The following is a 15,151-nucleotide window of genomic DNA, read 5'->3' as shown; positions in this document are numbered from 1 at the left end:
TTTTTTTTTTTTTTTTTTTTTTTTTTTTTAAGTTGCATGGATTAAGGGGATTTTAAACTCATCTTGTGGAAGAATTTAATTGCTGTTCAGGATAATTACTTGTTTTCTGCTGTACTGTAAGACACAGTGCCCTACCTTTGCAGTAAAATAACTTGTTTCATCTTAGAATAAAAACAATTAATAGCAGGTGCTTTGCTTTTAAGTTATAAGCATCTATAGAAAGGTAAGTATTGTGTTATTCTCCGTTTCACAGATTTATAGTGAAGATAATCAACTGGTTTGATGTCCATCATCATTTGTCTGTTATGCTGGGGGGAAACATTGAAAAATTTGAAAAAATGGAAGAAATTGGATTTGCCCAAAATGAGTAAATAGGTTTTCCAACCAGCACCTTTGTTTACAGGGAAGATCCAAGAGAATTAAGCTGCAGTACCAGTAGAACAGGCTTTAAAAAAATTGTCAGGAGATGATAGTGGTCATTCAGGATGTGAAAGGAATGTAGCGATGAAAAACTCTGAAATCTGATGTTACCTCAGGCTAGAATGCCTCAAATACACCCCAAAATTGAGGAGGGAAGAAAAAAGAAGGTGCTCTGTGGAACTACACATTGAACCCAATACCCACAGCTAATTGATGGAAATGAGTTTCAATGAAAATAAGTAGAACATGAAATGGATAATACTGAAGGAATTCAATGCACATCTGAATGTCTCAAAAATCTATTAGAGTTTTCTTCAGAGAAATTGACGGAATATTTAAGTGTAAGAGACTTGGTTGATGTAGTCTGCTTGAGTTTCTCCAGTGGAGTTCAACAAAACATCCTAGCAAATCCTTTAAAACAAGTAAACCTCCTCAGATTGAATAGTCCTAGTTTCTATGTCTACTGCTGCTTTGTGTGTTTCAGTATTGGCATAGGATTCTGTGGATGCTGAAAATTTGCACTGATTATTTTTTTTTAAAGCAACTAAGAAATTCATGGAAGTGAAGGACATCCAGACTGTTAGCCACAAAGCTAATTTTCTTGGCTTAGCAGCTGCTGAACCATGAGTTGTGGGAAGATAGCAGTGTATTAAAACTGGAACAAAACGTATGGGACAAAATTTTACTTTAAATTTTCCTCAGAAATCTTTTGATTTCCAATCTGGGGAAAAAACAAAACAACAACAACAAAAAAACCCACTGATTTGCACCATGTCTGCTCCAGCATGGCTAATTGTGCAAGTTGCTACATGGCACCTATGCCTTGCACTAGCCAGTGCTCCCTGTGGCTGTCTTTATGTGAGATAACTTTACTCAAAATAACACTTTAAGTTAAATGCTGTGGCTGATCTCTGCATAGTTTATTATTGATTAATTACCCTGCTATAACCAAAAAAATGTTATTTAAAGCTTTCCAATACCATAAAAAATACATTGTGCAATAAATGATTCTGTGCAAATGATGTAACGAAATACACCTGGATACACCTGAAATGACTTGACATATTCTTTCTTGGTATTCTCAGTGGAATTCCTTTGTAGCCTTGTTACGTTCTATTTTCTATATTTTAAATGCTGGTTTCACTGAAAGAACATGATATTGAGTGCTGAACTTTCTCATAGCTTTCTAAATCTTCTCATTTCTTTCAGGAGATAGCTATGGATACAGTCTTTTGTGAGAATATAACACTCTTTTTCCCCAGCTACTCATTTCTTCTTGCAGCCCACTCCTCATCTTTTTCTAAAGCCTAGCTCAACGCTTAGAATCTAAATACAATTTAGATGGAATTGAAGTGTGAGACAATAATCCTGAATGTCACTAGGTGAGTCAGAGTCCCTGGAAGTCCAGCTGTTTTCTACTAGTGGAGTTATTAAAGTGCCTAAGCTTTTAGTGCTGTGCAAGCCTAGAGGTGAATCTTTATGCTTCAGCACTTGTCTTATGCCTGAGGCAGTCAGTGTGTGATTCATGAAGCAGTCATCTCATTGCTTAATCCCAAGGAAATAATACAGAAGATATATTTAGCACTTGTCTAACCAACACTGAAAGTGTTGCAAAACCATGGCAATTATGATTGCTACAAGAGGCGGTTATACCTACGTATCAGAAGGAAGTTCATTAGAGTGTCTCTAAAGGGAATAGAAAATCAGGATCCTAGGATTTCAGCTAAAGTGAATTGAAGTCAGAAATTGCGTGTTTCAGAGGTGTCCCCTAAATACTGTTGTTTTTTCAGAAGAGTTTCTATGTTTGGCAGTTAATCAACAGAGTATTAAAATATGCTTCTGCAGACAGGGGCCAAATCTATGACTGCCTTCTCTGAGGAGCTAGCTAGGGAGAGAAGCCCACTTTTTCCTTCTCCGTGCCACCCTAAGTTTCATCTTGCCAGTGCAGGAGTCAAGTATAAACGTGAGCTGAGCAGTGATCTTGTTCAGTTTGGCTGAAAGCTGATCGGTGGAATAGTCTTAACCTGGTGAGTAGGTTACCGTATAGGATAGTAAATAAGTTATTATACTCTTTCCTCTGCTTGAAAAAGAAACACATTTCATTACAGTCCAAAGAAAACACAGCATTTAACTGTAAGGGAAAGGAATGGAGATGTTCAAGGTCAGACTGGATCAGGCTCTGAGCAACCTGATTTAGCTGTGCCTATCCCCGTTCATTGCAGGGAAGTTGGACCAGATGACCTCTTGAAGGGATCTTAAAGGCCACCGTGTTTCAACCCCCTGCCATGGGAAGGGACACCACCCTCTAGATCAGGTTGCCCAAAGCCCTGTCCAGCCTGGCCTTTGGACACTTCTAGGTGGGGACAAACTGTTCCTTCCTGATGGTTATGTGCATCAGCTTGGGTGTTCCTCCTGCATTGTGTTTCTGCGTACAGAACAGGCTCAGGAAGTGCTGTTGGGATGCTTGGTTAGACATACCTTCAGGCTCCTTAAGCAGGCTTGGTAATTCTGCTCTAATTGGTTGGTGTCTTTACTTCTCTAGTGGATGTGACTTAGTGACTACGTAGATATCTCTGCTGCAATTCAGTATGTTTTCATCCTTTTCTGCATTTTTAAAATATTTCCAAATCCTTTTTCTTAAGGACAATCATAACTAATTGCATTGAAAATGCCATATAGAAGTTTTGAAGACAAGATTCAATATTTTGTTTTAAATAGATTTGTAATTACACCTGGGGATTCTTTACTTCCATACATTCCTGAATAGGACAGAAGCAGAAGAATGATAGCATGTGTGGGAGTATTGATTTTTTTATATATCCAGACAGTTAAGTGATAGTGGAAAAAATGCATCACTCAGTGAACACTGCTAGGGACTTTATTGCATTCATCTGTCACTATGGAATGAAAAGAACTTTTAGTCTAATAGCTCAACTTCTTACATAGTTTTTATAGAGTTTTTTTTTTGTTTTTTTTTGTTTTTTTTTTTTTAATAATTGGATTAGAATTGTTGCACTTGTAACCTGTCTAGTAACTACTCATTCAGCTATTGGCACAGGTATGTGTTTTATTAGCATTAACTTCATTAAACAAGGGCTTATGCTGCAAACAAATGGATGTCTTGTTTCCTAGAAGTCTCTCTCAGTGGCTGCACACTCGAAGAAAGCAACTTATAATATTTGACTTTATTTTTTACTTGAATTTAGCAACATGTCTTCAGGTTGACAATGCTGACTGTGAAAACCTCTGCTCAGGTTCAGATGGAGCTTTAGATCAGTCTCCCTGCACAATGCTTAAATCGTGTCAGCTCCTCTGCATGGTCTTTTATGACTGTTCAGTAGAATTGGGAGTTAATATGCTGTTCATGATGGTTATATCTAGTGAAAAAAATGCAGAACATTGCTACTTCTATGGTGAATTATCAGCATATAACTTTTTGTTGAATCAATAGCATTATTAATTCAAATGGTCTAAAAAATGATTTAAATTGTGAGGCACTGATTTGTTTTGAGTTTCATTTTTAAGTTGTCCTGACTTAAAAATGAAATATATTTAGATGATTAGAACATTGACTATTTCTTTAATCCATTTTTACTTTAAATATCTGAGATTAAAGTAAATGCATTAGAACCTTTTTTTTTCCTCTCTAAACAGAACTAGAAACTCACGATCAGGAATTAACAGCATGATGTGTGAATCATTCTGGTGGTCTTCACTGGGCTCTCTACAGTCTGCATTCTCATCCTCAATGCCTTGTGTATTTCTGATAATACAGGCTTTGGATAGGTATATGCTGACAGAAATTGTATTGGAGATGCTAAAAATCTCTGTGGTGATGAGAATCTGATTGTGATTATTCAGTGAGGTGAGCAAATGCTTTTCTGTGGAGAAGTGTGAATGAAGTGTGGCAATAGTCTGTTTTGTTTGTCTTTTTTTCTCCTCCTGATACATTGCAAGCATCTCTCTAGTAGTGTTTCTATGATGTGCATCTTCCCCCAGGACTCTATATGTGTTGCAAGACAGAAATGACCTTTTCACTGAATCAGAGACAGACTATCTTCAGAACACTCACTCTTTATAATTTAAAAATGCTTTCTGAACTGATCAAGTAGGCACAAAACCACTCTTTTCTGGATCACTACATGTTATCTTTCTTAGTCTCTGCCCCTTGATGCAGTGTGCAGGTGTAAGTTAACATTAACTTGGAGCTCCTGCTTTGGGATTTGAATGACAAGAACTTGTATTTCATGCAGAACATGGAGTGAGAATGGTCACCATCATGATGACCCAACCTTTCCTTTTGGTGGCATTCCAAAATCGCATGTAGCAACAGAGTTGGCAGCACTGTCTGAAGCAGCTCAAGCTAATGCTTTAGTTTTTTAAAAATTTTAAATCTTTCTGGTCAATTTATTTTCCAAGTACAGAAGGCTGTTGCAAGAGTCCAGTCAGAAGAGCAGCAGATGCTGCCAACTACAAAAAGGAGTTGAAAGGGAGTTTGAGGACACTAATTGGGGATAAAGAGAAGTGAGCTGCAAGTCCATTTTGAAAGCTTTTGAAATCATAATCCATGTCTATCGTAGGATTTTGTGGTGTTTAGAAACCCATGTAAGGGCAGCTCTTCCAGTGTTAGATACTTGTGATGGCATAAGGTTAAATATAAAAGAAAAGAAAATAGTGGTGAAAAGTTATAGTAACTGTGTATCAGAAAAGTGAAGCCACAGGCGTGAACAACAGCTGACATATCAAAGTGGAAAGTATGTTTTATCTTGGTTCTCAGTCCTTTTGTAAGTTATTAATGGTTTATTTGAAATGCAAATGAGAAAGTACTAAATTTTATTGCAAAACCATATTCCGCATCAAACTTTGATGTTTGATTATACAAAAAGAGCTTCTAATTTTCTTCTGCGGTTTTAAAATCAGCTCAACACATTCTTAAAGGGCCTGTATTTGTTTAAAATATAAGACTTGGTAAGCAAAATGCTGTTTTAAGTGCAATTTCTTATACTCCAATGCATTAAGCAAAATCATTAAGTCTCCTTTGTTTAACTCGAGTGGTAAGAGGGAGGTGAGTAAAGACCTGTGGTTTTTTTTTTTCCCCACAGTTTTTTTTTTTACAGCTGTTTTGTACCACCTGACTGTGAATCAATACTATTTTATTGGAAAACAAACAAGCAAAATGAAAATCCCAGAAAACTCATGTGCACAGATGCCTGCATTGCCATTGGGAAATGGAAATTTCCATCATGTGTCAGCATTTGCACAAAAGGGCAGCAATGCTGTTGGGATTTTACATTTACATTAGATTTGACTTTTTTATTTAAGGCAAGTTTTTTTTTTTTTTTTAACCAAAAGCTGTATACTACTGCTTGCTGCTTTTTTTTTTTTTTTTTTTTTTTTTTTTTTTTTAGTACGACATTCTCCTATTTATCATTTTTATCTTACCACCCCCCTTTCTTTCTCCTTCATTAAACTCTGCTCTTACATTTTTGTCTTTTCTTTCTCCTGTCTGAAACTCCGTCCTCACCTCTGCTTTTTTTACAACAGCATAAATCGTGACCAAAAAGCACTTTTAAATGATACTGTCTCAGAGAAACTCTTGATCTCTTTGGTTTGCAATTCAGGTGTTTTACTGTACTGTGAAAACATTATCAATTGAGCAAAATAAAAATAGAAGTCAACTCTAATTCAAGCTTAAAATTATCAAACTGAAATGAAACATTTTTTTCCGAACTGAAAGGAAAATATTGATTACTTTATTAGAGAAATGTGACAAAGCTGTGATAATTTGTGAATGGAATAAAATCTAAGAATTGACATTAGAATAACGATCAATCCAAGATGTGGCTTCAATCCTGTAAGGAAAGTCCCCCTGCTTTATATATTACGTATATATAATATGTATGCATGCTTAAAAATATTTATGGATGGAATTATAACTACAGATGGTTCACTTCTGGGAAAGTGTTGTTTTCCTTCAACTGAAGATCTCAGCGTGGGTGAGGAGGAACTGCAGTCATAGGAAGCAGTTCAGTTCATAGAGTGGATATCTGAATCTGTATCCCAAAATCACTTATTTGTTGCTTACAGAAGAGCTTCTAACTTGCTCAGATTTAGGCATTTATGTGGATATCTAAGTTTAGAAATCAGTGTTATGCTGTAACTTGGCAAAATCCAGTCAAAAATAGACCTCACCATCAATGCATATAGGCAAATTCAGGTTTCAATTTGTTGTGCAACAGCTGCCAAAAAAAAAAAAAACAAATATTCAAAAGCTAGAGGAATGGGAGGAGAAAAATGCTGAAATGACTACAGCTGCTGTTTTATTTTTTAAAATGTCAGTGTTCTACCCTCACCTGGGATGTTGCATATGGTTCTGATTGCTGTATCAGAAAGACATATTGGCAAAATAGAGCAGTTGAGGGAGATGGGTTACAGGGATGTGAAGAAAATACTATCATATGAAAAGAGATCCTGAAGAGTGGGACTATTTAGGGAGAGATGAATAAGAGGGAAACAGTAAAACTACCCGAAGTAATGATTGCTCTAAAGAAAAGTGGGATGGGAACTTATATTTTTAAAGCATGAATAGAAGAACAATGAAACACTGATTGGAACTGGAAGGGGAAAATTGAAAACTGATGAAAGAAAAGATTTTATTCAAACACTGCATGATTAACCAATGCCATTCATAGGATGGCACTGAAGTTGGTGTTTGAACAGCCTTTGGAAAAGAGACTGAAAGTATATATGGGAACAAGTGAAGCATATACAGCAACAGTAATATTCAACAGCAAGTGAGAAGTTCTGAGTCTTTAAAGTACTTCTAGTGCTCCCATAGTAGTTTGACTTGAAGATAGTTTCAGATTTCACTGCTTCTGAATAAAGTACAAAGTAAATGGTTTTAAGGAATTTTTTTCAATGGGTAATCTGTTTACGCAAAGTAAATGTGCTGTTCAGAACCATCAGATTCGATATTGCGTAGTTATCTGTTCTCATTTATTCAACTTAATGCCAACTTCATTGTGGTCCTCTATCAGAATGAAGGCATGCTTTTGTTCATGATATATTAAGGGCAAAATAGCAGCAATATTTCAAAAAGGGTGGGCTAAATCAGTCTCAGTACATTGTCTAGCTGGGAGATGAGCTCAAAAGAATCTCAAAGCAATTCAAGGAGGTTGTAGCCTTTAAATGCTAATTGAGTTTGTCTGCAGTGTTATTGATAGAGCCTCTAAGGATGAGATTGAGAATTCATTATCCTTTATATGAATAACTGAAGGAAGAGGAAGTGAACTAAAAGGAGATGTACTTTTTCTTCCTTAAGTCTAGATTTATCAAACTGAATTCACTCTTTTGAATCTTGTCTGATGGTCAATATAATGTTTTAAATTTTGTTCTTTCTGAAGGTCACTAAATGTCTATTTGCAAGTGTCAGTGCGTTTTGACTTAAATGGACAGCAAGAACACGCTGTCATGTTGACTGCTTTACATGGATTTTACTTGGATTTAACTGTGGCAGTTCAATCCTCTTCTATGTTCACTTTGTTCTATTTCATAAGGAAATTTTTTCTCTTGGTCAAGAAGAATTTAGAAAACATATAGTTTTTCTCTTGTTTAAGAAGAATTAAGAATACATATAGTTTTTTTCTGAGTAAAAATAGAGTTGGATTTGATGATCCTTGTGGGAATCTTCCAGCTTAGGATATTCAGTGATTCTATGAAAAACTAAAAATTGTTTTAACTGGGACATGCCAACAAAATTCTGATTGATCCCTTTGTAAGTGTCTTTGTACTTTTTTTTTTGGCCATGGAGATCTGGAATTTCTGTCCCATTACCTGCTTGATGCTGTGGCATTGCATTGTGCAGTTTCCTGTTTCTCAGCTCAAGCTATAACTGGGCTGGGACTGTATAGGGTTGGTGCCAAAAGAAACAGAGCAGCTTCAAGTTAATTTGTACTCCATGGAAAAAAACTGTGGGGAGAGCACTTCTAGGAATGTATGGCAAATAGGTGTGAGGTAGCGACAAAAAAGGAGCTGCTTTGAACTCAACTATGTGATATTGGGTGTTTTCTTATTTTTTCATTTCTTTTCTCTTACTCATCTGCAGTTGTATTCTGGCTGTCTGCAGTTCTCTCCTTTTTCTCAATATAATTTTATGTGGTCCAGCGCTTAACACTGATACTAATCCCAAATTTCCACTGTGCTGCTGTGGGTGTAGGATTGAGTTAAAATATGACTGAGAATGAGCGTGAATTGAGTTAGGAGCTCAGAACTGGCAGCAAGGAGTTATATTCACTGGTATTTACCTACTATTTTGATGTGAAGGTTATGAAGATCAAATCAGGAGATTAAAGTAAGTTTGTGGCTGCTGTATGTTTCTATCAAAGTGACTGCTCTTCTGTACTGGAGAATCGCTGTAATTTTGAGAATAATTTGAAAAAGGAAGTCCATTCATCTTTTAGATATATTTTGTTAAACCTAGGAAAAATGGATGTCATTGAGAGGAAGATTATTTTTCACAGACTTGAAGTATAAACTAGAGATCATTTATAAAGGTTGTGCTGGATAGTGTATGTGCACACTGCGGGCAACTGTGCCCCGGATACCTTAAGAACCAATTGCTGAAAGTTTTTTTTCTATTTCAGTGCCATTCCTAATATTATTTTTTTATTTCATTGATGTATAAAACAGACTTAAAAGAATGAGTTTGCAATTTCTGTCACTGATGAAGTGTGTTATTTTTTTTTCCTAGTATTTGTGGGTTTTTTTGTTGTTGTTGTGGCATTGGAATAAATTATATAATTGTGCTCTCTAAACCAACTCCAAAAGCACTTCCATGTGGCTGGGAAGAAATTAGTATGCCCTGTTCTACTTGATTGCACACCAGAGTTCATGTGCATTGGTTTGCATCCTCTTTTAATCCTAAATGTAAACCAGAAGAACAACAAAATTTGTAGTAATACAGAGTTTTGCCTGGGTTATTCTGGTTTTCTTTTTGTAACAGCTCTTTCCAATTGCTTTTATAGAGCATCTCTCACCATTCTGACTATATCTTTTTCTCATATGTCTTCATAATGTTCATAAAAATCAAGTGACATCTGACTGGATAAGATTATCTAGCATGATAGCTCTTTGACTATAGTTCTGCAGCCTTATGTTACATCTCTTAATTATTTTTTTTATTATAATTGTTTGTCTCTAAGATGGGGTTACAAGTTGGGGAACACAGCACATAACACCTGGGTTTGCAAGGACCTGAAAGAGGTCTTATTTCTTAAGAAGGCCAAGGAATGTAGTGTTCATTATCTCTCCTGAAAATCAGCCCCTCCCTTCCTGACATTAATTCAAGTGTTAGACTTATTGGGAACCTCTGCTGGAAGTTTTTTAGCAATGCTGCCAGATACATGCTTTTTAAAGTAATGATTTCTTCTGAGCTATTTTGTTCTCAGAACAAAGTATATTTAATGTACTTGTATATATTGTTCCATTATTAAGTCTAATATCACTATTAAGAGGGGAATGATAATGTAAGCAATCAAAATGCAAAAATTGCAGTTTATTTTCTGTTCAGGCAATAACTTTTGGAAATGTAAATATAATCGTTTTATAAGGTGATATATTTAGTTGGTAGCTGCCAAATGGAAGTAAAGTGGATGCATATTTAAATTGTTTTGATTTCTGCAACCATCAAATATAGACAGCTAGGTTCACTGCAGCTCTCTGTACTATAGCTCTTGAGGTGAAAGTGTTTCAAGGAGGGGGAGAGAGTTTCTAGGGTTCTGTGAAAACCAAACTCTAAAACTAATGAAGATAATTAGCAAAATTTTTCCAGTTATGATTTAATACATGCATGTATTAATCATAGTAAATCTTTCCTGCCGAAGAGGCAACCAGAAGCACTCTTTAATCATGTGTGTGTGCAAATATATAAAAAATAAAAGCTGTACACGTGTAGCAGGAATAAATGTTTCAGAAGAAAGATTTAGAAGTCATAAAATTTGAAGAAGGAAGTCAAGTTAGAGAGAAATAAAAGGATGAACCCATGTAATGACCTGTACTGTATAGCAGGTCATGGTGTTATGTATTAGCAGATGATGGGTGATGAATAGAATGATTATCTTAAATCATTATTGCTTCTTGTACATTTCATAGTGATGGCCAGGCATCCTAGTTGGTCTGCTGAGCCAGGAAAGCGTCAGATGCGTTTTGCTAATTACTACTGAGCTGAACCTCGGCATTAGATTTTTTCAGAGGGCTTTTTCTTTTTTTTAATTACTTTGTTAACATAAATATTAATTTTTGATACTGTATATATGCTTACCTTTGTGGCTCTGTTGGTTAAGATTTCTTTTCGTACTGATTCAAGTATGACCTGCCCCCAAAGCAATTCAGCCACTGAATAGAAAAATAGGAAAAGAAACATCAGTGTGATGTGAGAAGTGAAAGTGCAAACAATAAAAATGTATGGCTGGTGCAAATTAACACCAAGTTTGGTTTCCAAGCAAGTGGATGTGCAACAGTGAATTAGTTTTAAATGTTTTTATTTACGGTATTTTTATAGCTCTTGTAAAATGTGAATGATGTTGGTATAAAATTGGTCAAGAATCAGATAATACTTTGTATTTTCTCAGTGCCTTATATAGACTAACGATGCAAACGGAGTGGAAGCTGAGTGCCGTTGAGTATGAGTGTAGCTCTAAAATATTTTTAAAAGTAAGTAAATAAAATTGGGTTTCAGAGAGAATGCATTGTCAATAAATTTGCTTCTTTAAATGAATTGTTTCTAGAATCAGTACAGTAGTCATGGATGTTTGTCTGTTTTTCTCCATTATTGTGGTAGCGGTAGATAAAACTAAAATTTACTTTCTTTGAAATGGTGACCAAAGCTTTCCCACAACACATTTGTCATGGCAAGCATGATTCTTTTTTTCCATTGCATTCCAAAGATAGACACCAGAAATTGGCAACACGAGGGAAGAGGTTCATTAAGTAAAAATATGATGATGCTTCAGTATTAGTTGTACATCCTTAAAGTGGCTATCTGCTCCCCATTATGAACTGTATACTACAATTAAGTGAACTGCCTTTGAGAATGTTTCCAGCCATCTGGAAGCTAAATATCTACAGAAATGGTGGTGGAGCTTTACTTCAAGTTAAAACCAAACAAACAAACAAAAAACCCCAACAAACTAATCTTGCATTAGGGCTTTAACATCCGTTGCTAGAACTAATAGTCCATAACCATTAGAATTTTCACCATCAATGTTAAATGCGTATCTGACTTAGCAGTATAAATATTGTACATTTGTCTTGTGCTAATTTTCTGGTATTTCTGTCTTGTCAGTGAGCAGTCATCTGTGGAGGAGCATTTGTTCTGTCTTAAAATAGACATCACATGAATAGAAGGAATTGCCATTTCAAGCTATCTATCCTTATGGCATGACTTCAGAGAGAAACTAAATATTTATCTTTAGATTGCCTATGTGGAGGAAGTTTTATTCCAATCAACACCAAATTTCAGCTTGCTTATTTTTTTTATTAATATGAGGTGGTGATAGATATCTTAGAGCAACTGTAGTGACATATCTTCCTTTAGAGGTAGTAAAGCAGGATTTTGAAATATTTTAAGATATATTATTGCCTTTGTTTTCGCTTGTTCAACTTAGGTCTGAACCCCAAACAGAGTTGCACGATGAATGCTGTCTTGACTGTTCAAGTCTGACTGCTTTTTAAGCTCTGAATTGTCTTATAACTACTCAAGTGTAGATGCTGATGATTCTGTGCTATGAGGGTAATTACCGTTTTCTCACATTAATAGAACTTCTTCTGAGGAAATTAGAGCACTCCTATATGCAGCTTCTTTCTCAGTAATTTAGCATATCCCCAGTGTATTTGAATTGTTCATTAACCAGATGCTACCAACATTAGAAAGAAAAAGGTAATCTACCATGCAACATGACCCAATACTTGCTTAAAAATGAACTAAATTCATTGCAAACCATAGCAAATAACGTGGGCTTGTCTCCTGGGCTTTCTCCTGAAAATTTCAAACACAGTGCTAAATTGTCATGTCTGTGTTCATGTATAGTTTGTACACGAGCCATTTTGTTTAGTGAGATGTCAGTTGTGGACAGAGTTGGAATAATGTTTTAGGGACAAACCGCAGGCTGTTCATTTCAGATTTATTTATTTATTTACTTTTGAAATAATTCCATACAAAAGAGAATCAAATACTTAAATAGAAGTTCTGGAATTAGATATGGCTCTTTTCTTAAATGTTTATTTTATTTTTACTGCTTCAAGGCATTTTAAGCTCATGTAAAAAGAGCTGGAGACTGCAGTGAAGATTCATAAGGAGGCTGAGAGACCCTAAGAAGTGGACATCTTACAGAACCTGCATAAATGCTTAAACAATTTGATCATTAAGACCAAAGTTTAGCCAAGCCATTGTGAGCACTACCGTAGGTTGTTCTGAGCATATATTTATACTTGAGTGCTCTAAATATCTTAAGTGCAGGTACAAGACCTAAAACCTTCAGAAATATATAATACTTGGTTGATTGTTGGTTTGTTTCTTTTCTGTAATCTTGTTAGAGTATATCGCTGCATGCAGAACGCTAGAAGTATTCAGAAAAGGTTTTAAGTTACTTTGTTATTATCTGATCTTTCAATTTGCCACACAAGCCACAGGAAGAGACATAGCTCTTACCTTAGGAGCTTGCCATTGTGATGGAAATTTTTTAGTAGCTTTCTCTGGTTTGTTTTCCTTTTTCAGAACTACAGAATCATAGAATGGTTTGGGTTTAGACCATTAAAATCATCTAGTTCTAGCTATCTGAGAATCACTTGATATTTCCAGTGAATAAATACCCTATTCTGCTGGCTTTTGTTTGAAAATGATGAGCTTGGTATGAAAATGAGAGAAGAGACTAGCCACAAATTGCAAAATACTTAAAGTGCTCAGTATAGCTGCAGGCTACAAGAAAACAAAACATTGGGAAGTATGTATTTGATATTTTTTTTGTGGTAACAATAGCAATAGTAACATTCAGGCAGAAGATACACCTTTGTCATCTATTTGCTATTAAAAAATGGTCTGTAATTTGTGTTCTGCTGTTGAAAGCCAACATCTAGCTAAGTTTATTTTTGTTCTCTTTTGTTGTTACTTTCAGTGTTTTAGATATTTCCTTTCTCCTTTTCTCCTCTCTCGTAGAGATTAACATAAATGCATTCTGAGATATATTTGGTGAAATGAGTTCACTCATTTTAGATATTGATAAAACACTGTTGTTCACTGTTTATCAACACTAGTGTTGATAAAACACTCATAGCTATGACTTAAAAAATATTGGGTGCTTATATCAGGTGAATTATTCCATGGTCTTACAGACGTTCAGTTTTGCAAAGCAGTGCTTTTCATCCTAGTGAAGTTCGAATGTCTACACTCTGTAACAGTCTTAGAAGCATGTTTTTTTTTCCTGTAGAGAGCCCAGCAGACTAGTGTGCTTTCAATTATTTTATTCACAAAGGTGTTCAATAATTTATATGCTACTTTGCATCCACTTCTACAACTCCTCAACAAGCAAATTAAAGCTTAAGAAGGCTGTTGGGTTTGAGGAACAGAGTTTTGCTCAAAATCTGAGATCTGTTATCTTAAGGATCACATCTACTTTCATCAGTCTTTATCACTGCTTCTTGTGTGTGTTACACTTATCTTTCTGACCTCTTCTCCACTATTAGTCCTTTTCTTCTTTCTACATAATTTCTGCTTCTGTGGAAACACCCCAAATTTCCAGAACTTACTAAATATTTGCACCAAAACTTCTTAACTCTATATGCATGAATGTAAATACAATTGGAATAAAAAATTATAAAAGATTAATATAATTATTTATTATTTATTTTGTTATGTAACATGAAAAATTGATTCATGAGTTCATAATGAAGAATTTAAGTGTCTTAGAAGGCACTGTTGGCTCCAGAGTTAATGATGTAAACATCATTGATTTTACTATAAGTCATGATGTGTCAGTTAACAATTAAATTAGCATTATATGCGTGTGATTTGAGGACAAGGAGAAAATATGAAAGGTATCTAGAAAAATTCAGTTTAGCAGTTTCTTTCTCAAACCAGCTTAGCGAAGAGTACTTTGTAGTTTTTGACCTGTGGTGACACCCACTGCATTCAGGGTGTGTACACCCAGCTGCAGTGTGCTGGGAGGAAGGGAAGAAGCCATTCTGTTGCAGACGTTTTTCATGGCATTGAAGTGTTAATAAAAATAACCTACAGTTAAACGGGGAAAATCGGCAATTACATTCATGGATAATTTCATGCTAAAATGTATGCACTCAATGGTAATCTCCTTGTAAATGTGTTAAACACTCAAGAGACGCTCAACTGTATCACAGCAGTTAGAGGTGATTTCAATAGGGTGCCTTAATATTCTGTTAAGTTTTGTAATCAGTAGGAAAAGGTTGACAGAAATGTCGCTTAAATTATCATGTTTTTTCAATAAATGGAAAGTGGTGCTGAAATAAAACAGAGTATTCAAATTGTTATCTAAATTCCTTAAATCATTGACAGTTCCTGAATATTTTTGTGACTGACAGTAAATTAATCTCAGGATTCTCAGATCAGTATTAACAGTTGGAATCTTTCTCATGTGTTGTTTTTTTTTTTTTTGGGGGGGGGGGGGGGGGGGACGGAAACAAAAACAGAAAAGGGGGGTGGGAT

General features: G+C 35.4%; 1 protein-coding gene and 1 long non-coding RNA gene across 3 annotated transcripts in view; one reads left to right on the top strand and one right to left on the bottom strand.

Moving 5' to 3' along the window:
• The window catches only part of SORCS2 (sortilin related VPS10 domain containing receptor 2), a 510,780-nt gene that overhangs the window by 351,053 nt on the left and 144,576 nt on the right, over window positions 1-15,151 (top strand). The gene's annotated exons all lie outside the window — the stretch shown is intronic.
• Window positions 1-15,151, bottom strand: part of LOC122157132 — a 26,247-nt gene that overhangs the window by 6,891 nt on the left and 4,205 nt on the right. For both annotated transcript variants that reach the window (XR_006167772.1, XR_006167773.1), the window contains exon 2: window positions 10,739-10,812. This is a non-coding gene — a long non-coding RNA (uncharacterized LOC122157132). The remainder of the gene's footprint in view (window positions 1-10,738; window positions 10,813-15,151) is intronic.

This window comes from Centrocercus urophasianus, unplaced genomic scaffold (genome assembly GCF_019232065.1).
Source record: "Centrocercus urophasianus isolate 14NV4802_14NV808 unplaced genomic scaffold, USGS_Curo_1.0 seq_13, whole genome shotgun sequence".
In the NCBI taxonomy this organism is placed as follows: domain Eukaryota; kingdom Metazoa; phylum Chordata; class Aves; order Galliformes; family Phasianidae; genus Centrocercus; species Centrocercus urophasianus.
The sequence above is the reverse complement of the archived record's forward strand: the minus strand, read 5'-3'. Positions and strand labels throughout refer to the sequence as shown.